Here is an 8,098-nt window from a genome sequence, read left to right as displayed (position 1 = left end):
CTCCTCGTCGAAGCTCGGAACGCGATCCGAGCTGCAAAACCCTAGATGAAGCAGAGCCCTCGGACGCGAGGGATTCTCTCGCATCTGATCTCCCTCGACACTAGGGCATATCTCTCCAGCGGCGTTCAATCTTCCTTCTCCTTAGTCTCCCATTCATCAGCAGTATTCCAAGTGATGGATCGATTTTCGCTCGACTACCGTACTTGATTTGTTCCTATGTTCCATCCGTGTTTCCTTGATTTGAGGTGGCTTCTGATTTAGGCGTGTTTCAATGTCTTTTCTGTGTGATTATTTGCTCATCTTGATTGAGGGTGTGGTGTGAGCTACCTTAAAGTTGTTTGATCAACTGTAATCACACAAGTTTAGAATTTGAAATCAGGTATGTGTTTGTCTTGAATCATTGATACACATTAACAAATGAATGGTTGGGAAAGTGAATGATTTTTTTTTTTTTGCATGTTATGAAGATGGTTGCTAATTTGGATGGGAGTTTAGTCCCATGGATATGATTCCAGATTCATGGTCGTGCACCATGTTCTTCCGATATCCATCATTTGATTGTAGAAAGGGGGAAGAAAAGATGAATCCTCTAGTGCTGGTCTGAGATTAAAATTTTTTTGGCGAAGTTACCACCTTGCTAGCTAGCTATAAAGTTAATATATAGTTGAAATACCGTGGAGCTTTTCTATAAGTTATATTAAGTAATATTTAGAGTTTGAGCTGCTATAATTATAGTAATGTCAATTAGTTAGTTTCAATTATAGTTGTGTATCATAATAGTGGAGCAAATTTACTGATAATCGAGATATGCAGTGATAGCCCAACAAATTTACAGTTTTGTACCATGATAATCGAGATTGAGCTGAGGGATTCACCCTTACTATTGAGATATAATAGATCTTCATGAAACTTAGCTTCTTCTGATCAACTAGTTGTTTAATGCCCATATTACTTATTCTCCCTTGCAAATTTAATGGACGTGTCGTCATGTGTATAGCAACCTGGATCATTGAATTTGAATGGTTATAATATATGATTTCAAAGTTTTGTGGCTTCTTTGTTTCTCTTTCGTTTCAAAATGTTAGCTATTGAGATATTATCTAATTAATGAAAATTTGATTATTAGGTTGTTATTGCATGGCATTATCAAGTTATAGCAACATCGACAATACCAAATTTCAACCTGTAACATGTAGGGACTACGGACAAAGAACATTTGTATATGTTTTTAGATCAACCAAGAATCCTAGAAGACGGTATTATAGATGCGGGCAACACGAATGACAAAAGTGGGTAACTACTGATACTAGTTCATCGTTCACAATTGAAAGTGAACACAATGGTTCTCATGGACATAATCCAGGAATAATCAAAGTACCAAAATTCATTTGGATATTAGTGATGGTGGACTTAATTCTCTTAGCGATAATCCTGATTTGTTGTTAGTTCATTTGATTAGTTAGTGTTAAGTAATGTTGGTGTTGTAATGTAACGGGCTAAATGTTTGTAATTCTCAATGCAAACTTGGTTTGTTATTTTATATTGTTAAACATTGTTGAATAATATTGGTGTTGTAATTTCAACTTGTATACTACTATCATTCCTTTCTGCTGGTGTTGTAATTTCAATTTGAATCACATGATGTAGTACAATGATAGTTGTCTTTCAGGATAAGAATTGAAATACTCATGAAAAAAAATTTCATAAGCTCTAGTTTTACAGTTGCAAGTTGATTTTAAATTAAACTAGCTTGAACTATGGAAACTTTTTTTTGCATGATGGTTGGTGGATAGAAGGATTAAGTGAATTTTAAAATCAATTTTGCACCAAATTTTGAAGGTCTGTTAGTGTCAAGAAAATATGACAAACTATTTTATAGGATGTAAGATGATTCTAAAATGGGTTTGTGTCGTTAAAACTTGACAACGGGGTGGTCAGTTTACGACAATAATTTATCCACCATCATATTAAGTTTTAATAGGTTATGTTTTTTCATACATAAAAGTTATATTTAACTACCTCCTCCTCAATGATGCCAACACACCTTAAAAGTTAAAAGCACGATTTTAAAATAAAAAGTGAATTTTCAACTCTTTTTTTCCTCCCTTTTTGTTCGATATTTTGGAGGTAATGTGCGCTCGTGTAACAAATTAAAGAGGATTAGGATAAACAGCAGCAGAGTGGATATCTTGAACCAAAAATGAAAAAAATAACAAAAAACAAAATATGTACAAGGGGTATAATAAAAAATTCTCATAAAAATATTACATCAATCAGTCGTATTAAAAAAGATAAGCTTTTAATTACACAATTTCGTTACATATAGAATCTAATCTTCTCATTTAGCTAATTAATCGTATTCAGAGTCATAATTTTGTGTCCCTCAATATAGCTTCCAGGATTTACCACATCCTGCACTGAATTTCTTCAACCTTCCATAGAGCATGACAAGGATCAAGATAAGCTTGCCCTCATCACTGAACCATCCTGACAGTGAATAGGGTTTGTCCTCGCAGCTTGCTCCTAGATTGAGCTTTTGCAACCTTGAGCAACTGTAGCCAGTTGACAACCCTACATTTCCATAGCCACTGCAACCAAAAAGATACAATAAACTCATCAAAATTCAGAGCTCTATGTTTGATGTGCAATTGAAAAACACAAAACTATGGACTATCGTTATGCATTCATCTACAGTCCTATCACTCATATGCAGTGAGGAATGAAACAAGCATGCAGTGAGGAAGAATACCACATTAATATCTGTACACAAAATAATTACAAAAAGAAAATGTATAGTAACAACAGCACACAACAATTACTCTAGGTTTTTATGTTCCTAGATATTACTGGTCATTAACTGGTCTATCTGATAACCCTAACTACAACCAGACAATGAAGTCTGGCCATTGAAATGGATGGTTAAAAGCTCTATAAACTTGATAACCAAATAAGCATAGTTGAACAAAATAGAATTATGCCTTAAATATGAACAAAATTAGGATCCCATTACAGCACAGTTGAAAACCAAATAAGCAATATGTATTACAACAAAATCAGCTGTCTGTTTCCCATTACAACAAAATCAAGTGTCACATGCCAGCATTACAACAAAATCAGCTTTCCTATGCCAACACTACAACAAAATCAGGTGTCCAATGCCAGCATTACAACAAAATCAGCTTTCCCATGCCAACATTACAACAAAATCAGGTGTCCAATGCCAGCATTACAATAAAATCAGCTTTCCCATGCCAACATTATAACAAAATGAGCTGTCCGTTTCCCATTACAGCAAAATCAGTTGTCTGTTTCCCATGTCTGGAAAAACCAAATAAAACTAAGCAATTACTAGACATGAATAAAGCAATATGCATATGCCGTTAAATAAAACTATGCCACAATAAACTCAATGAAAAAGTTCAAAATAATCAATACAAAACAGGATAATAGAATATCCTGAAGACTATGTATCTTTCTATAAAAATTGATCTGTTTATGGGGAGGCAAAAAAAAAAATGTAATCGAGTTGGCAGAACACTTTACCCTCCCTTTATTAGAAAGGAAATCGATGAATACCAACCATAGATAATTACAACATCCTATCTCATGTTGTTTGAGACTGTAAAATAAAGACAATTTATTAATTTCATTATCTCAATAAACAATAAACCACTATAATTTAACAAATTAAAACTTTGATAGTACCGGCTATAGATCCCAAATCCGGTTCATATGTGTCGTCAAGACTAATATGATTATTATCTTCAATTGATCTGATAATTGGCATATTGTCATATACAAAAGATAATAAAATAAGTTTGTTTGTAAGAAAAAATATAATAAAAATGAAAAATTGAATCGACACATACCCTCGTTGTAAATTGGGGCAGTTACGCTTGTCATGTGACACTCCTCGATGTCCGCATCCACGACAAAGCCTAGAATTTGATGTTGATTTCTCCTTTGATGATTTTAATCTCTTCCCACATCCCTTAGTTCTTACTACAGAAGGATCAATAATACCAAGTGTCTCATCCATGGATTTTTTTCTTTGACTTCTATCACTGCATGTTGTATTAATGGACATCTCTTGAATTTTGTTGTAGATACAATCAAATTGTTCTTCCAAAAAGGTTGTCCTCTCATTACTCAAAGATGCATCATCAACTAACACTGAAGCTTTATAGGATAACCTCGAGTGCCTCGACATCAAATATCTTTCTGAATCTGGATCATCAATGACATTTTGCTTTCCTAAAGCATATATTGCTCCAACTTTTGCATATCACGTCCATCATTTGAGTATATACATATCAGGCAAATGAAACACTTGGTTGATACGAAAAAAAGCTAACATATGTCTACATGGAATGCCCTCAAACTCAAATTTTGTGCAGCTACACGATATATAATCCCTTTGTTTGTCATGCGTGAGTACTCTTGATTTTGAGGAAGAGAAACTTTGAAATTTCATCACGTGGTAAATTGCTGAGGCAACTCCTGTACATGTCTGTTGCACATAATAACTATGACTCTCGACCATTTCACTTTAAAACTCCAGCCATTTCTTTTTTGTGTACAGCTTAACCATTTGACTTTCCATTTGCCAGGTTGTATTAACTTTGGGATTCTCATTCATATCAATATAGTCTGCAACTAACTCATTGTGTCTTTGGTGTCTCAGTGCTCTATTAAAACGTGTGATAAAATTCATTAATGAGTTCTTATTTGAGACATATTTCTTGAAAAATACATGTGACCCTTCAGATCTTTGGCTACGTGACATTCCTACAGAAAATACATGACTAAAATATGTTGGCACCCATCTGTGTCGCAATTCATACATCAAGGACAACCAATCATTTTTCTCTAAGTTAGCTTCCTTGATAGTCTCTTCCCATGACTTCTCAAAATCATTAGGTGTTGTAGAATTTGCAATGACGTTCTTTATGCTGTGATAATGATTTCGAAAAGTCAAAGGGTCTAATTTTTCTGAGAATTTATTCAATATGTACCACAAATAATATCGATGCACTGTTTGAGGCAAAACCTATATAATAGCTTTTGTCATTGCAGGATCCTGATCAGTGATGATAATGTTTGGTGCACCTTTAGACATGACTTCTAAGAACTTTGTAAGCAACCAAACAAAAGACTCAGTTTTTTCATCACTAAGAAACCCGCAAACAAAAAAAATTGTCTGATGATGATGATTAACTCCTACAAATGGTGCCAAAATCAAACCATATTTGTTGGTGTTATAAGTTGTATCAAATACAATAGCATCACCAAATACACTATATGCCCTTCTTGATACATGATTAGCTCAAAAACACCTACTAAATCTGTTATCTGAATAAGTCTCGTAGGCAAAGAAAAAAGATGAATTCTTCTCTTGCTCAGATGTAAAAAACTCGATAAGTGTTTCAGCATCAATACCCTTTTGTTCATCCCTTAAATTTCTCTCAAAGTTTCTAATATCAGTTTCTGTACAACCTACCTGTTCATGGCCTCCATACTCTATCTCTAATAAACACATTTGTTGACAAGTTAGTACATTGGCCTCTAAAAATTGTTTTGTCAATGCTTTTTTGGTTGCCAAAACACTACGATGTGAGCGTAGCAAGTGCACCTTTGATGGAGTCGAGAGCGGATGATTATGAGCTTCTATAAAGTTACAAATAACCCAATCCGATCCCATCCGTTTCTTGACAAATGCAATATTTGCCTTACAACCCGTTCTAACTGTGTCACGTGCTCTTTCCCTTATTTGTTGATTAGGGTTTGGATGTTTATTGTGTCACATTAGATCTGTATGTCCTTCTTTAAAGCATACAATTTGTTTCCATGTCACTTCATTTGTCATTTTATTTTTCCTGCTCGTGTTATTCCTTGAACTAAATCCGGCTTCTCGTGCATATTGGTTATAGAACGAATATGCATCCTCTAGAGATGAGAATTCCATTCCAATTTTTGGCTTTCGATCATCTGCAACTTGGGGAATGAATTCCTGATCATCAACTCTATTTTCTTCCATTTCTGGGCACCCTCACATTTTATTTGGCAATAGATAAATAAATAAAAACTGATATAGATACAACATCAAATCATAGACATGATATAAATAAAAACTGTTCCAATTAACAGAATAAAACAAAAGTGATTCTGATATAAATGCATCAAATCCTAACAGAACATCATCTAAGTTAAACATGAAATTGACACCTTGTATTATTTCTATAGGACTTTCAACTTAATTGTAATTGCAATTGACACCAGGTAAATCAACAATAATGGAACCAGTAGTTCCAAAGACTCAACTATTAGCTTTGACTGTATTGATTGTATCCCACCATTAACCTCTATGGAAGGCAATTGTTGTATATCACATCCTTTTAAATTTAGAGACTCTCCAAGAGTCAAAAATGTAAAGAAATACTAGTAGTTGAAAATACAGTCAATGTTGAAAATACAGTCAAAATAAATTAAATGATGAAGTCAAAATAAATTGGTGTTAGGCATCTATAGCACATACAGTCAAAATAAATGATAAAGAAAGTGACAAAAAAATTAAGGCCCTAGTAGTTGAAAATAAATGATGAAGAAACCTAGTAGTTCACCTCTAAGGCCCTCAATGTTGCTATTGTTGATTGAAGAAAGTGACAAATGCAACAACCTGCAATTAAGAGAAAAAAAACTATGTTTTAAGCTAGTATAGAAATTAGCAATACAAAAAATTTGATGGAAGCAAGAACCTATTCAATTTGTTCAGAGCATGCCTAAAATAAAAGGAATCACGAATTGGAATTTGAATTCTACAGTTATAGATGTATTTCATTTTGGCAGATAACCATTACATGATGGGAATTCCATATTTCAAAAGATCGAAAGGTACTGAACTTCACAATTTCAATCGCATTTGCTTCCAAAAACCAATGCATTTATCCTCAATTTAAATAACGCGTGCAAGCAAGAGAAAAAAAAAATCAGGGACACGGATGGAACATAGGAACAAATCAAGTACGGTAGTCGAGCGAAAATCGATCCATCACCTGGAATACTGCTGATGAGTGGGAGACTAAGGAGAAGGAAGACTGAACGCCACCGGAGAGATATGCCCTAGTGTCGAGGGAGATCAGATGCGAGAGAATCCCTCGCGTCCGAGGGCTTTGCTTCGTCTAGGGGTTTGTAGCTCGGATCGCGTTCCGAGCTTCGACGAGGAGGGGAGGGGTCTCGCTGCAAGAGAAAGGGAGGCGACGAGGAGTCGGCGCTGCTTCAGTTAGGGATTCGTAGAGGGAGGAGAGGGACGCGACGAGGAGAGGAGAGGAGTCAGCAGTTTGGTGAACGTTGCGGCGGCAGGAGGAGACTCGCGGAGTCGCGGCGGCTAGGGTTTGTGCCGCGTTTTGTTTCCCCTCACTGCTGATGTGTAAATGCAGCACGTTATTGTGCCAGCTCGGATGAAGCCAATAGTTTGTGTCGCACAGAACCGCATAGAATGCATCTGTTCTCTTTACTAACTAATTTTGGTAAAGCCCAAAATGAAATTATGATAATATCCTTTTTCTTTTTACACCTAAAATAATTTCAAAGTTGATTAATAATTTCCACATATGTATTCATCAGAGATCTAGAATTCAAGACTTAGTTGTGGTATATTATTGAGATTTTTTCTCATTAATCAATCGATAATCTAGAGTTCGAGACTCGGCTGCGATATATTATTAGTAATTTTCTTATTAATCAATTAGGGATTTAGAATTTGAGACTCAGTTGCGGAATTCTTCTCATTAATCAATTAGAAATCTAGATTTCTATTTAGTCTCATATCTTGAAATTAGCAACACTACGAGCAAAGAAACTTCTATAAATACCTTGGGCTGGCGATATTAGAAAGCATATTTTCCTTGGCTTTTTGGGTAAGATCAAGTATGATATTAACTTAATTTTTTTTATAAGGGGAGTCCATTACAGTAGCTTGTTGTTGGGATTTTCGAATGTCACCTTACCCTATTAAGTGTAGTATTTGTTCTTATTAGTTTAAATATCTGATATAAAAAATTAAATTAATTTTTTATGAAGGAGAGTCTGTTACCCGCAC

At 34.8% G+C, this 8,098-nt stretch overlaps 1 long non-coding RNA gene across 1 annotated transcript; it reads right to left on the bottom strand.

Moving 5' to 3' along the window:
- Nucleotides 1-3,017: 3,017 nt before the first annotated feature.
- On the bottom strand, nucleotides 3,018-7,428 carry LOC122030106. The gene is made up of 3 exons (XR_006125309.1): nucleotides 7,053-7,428; nucleotides 6,621-6,676; nucleotides 3,018-3,318 (listed from the first exon to the last, which is right to left on the bottom strand). It is a non-coding gene; the product is annotated as an uncharacterized LOC122030106 (long non-coding RNA).
- Between the last annotated feature and the right edge of the window lie 670 nt (nucleotides 7,429-8,098).

This window comes from Zingiber officinale, chromosome 10B (genome assembly GCF_018446385.1).
Source record: "Zingiber officinale cultivar Zhangliang chromosome 10B, Zo_v1.1, whole genome shotgun sequence".
Lineage (NCBI taxonomy): Eukaryota > Viridiplantae > Streptophyta > Magnoliopsida > Zingiberales > Zingiberaceae > Zingiber > Zingiber officinale.
The sequence above is the reverse complement of the archived record's forward strand: the minus strand, read 5'-3'. Positions and strand labels throughout refer to the sequence as shown.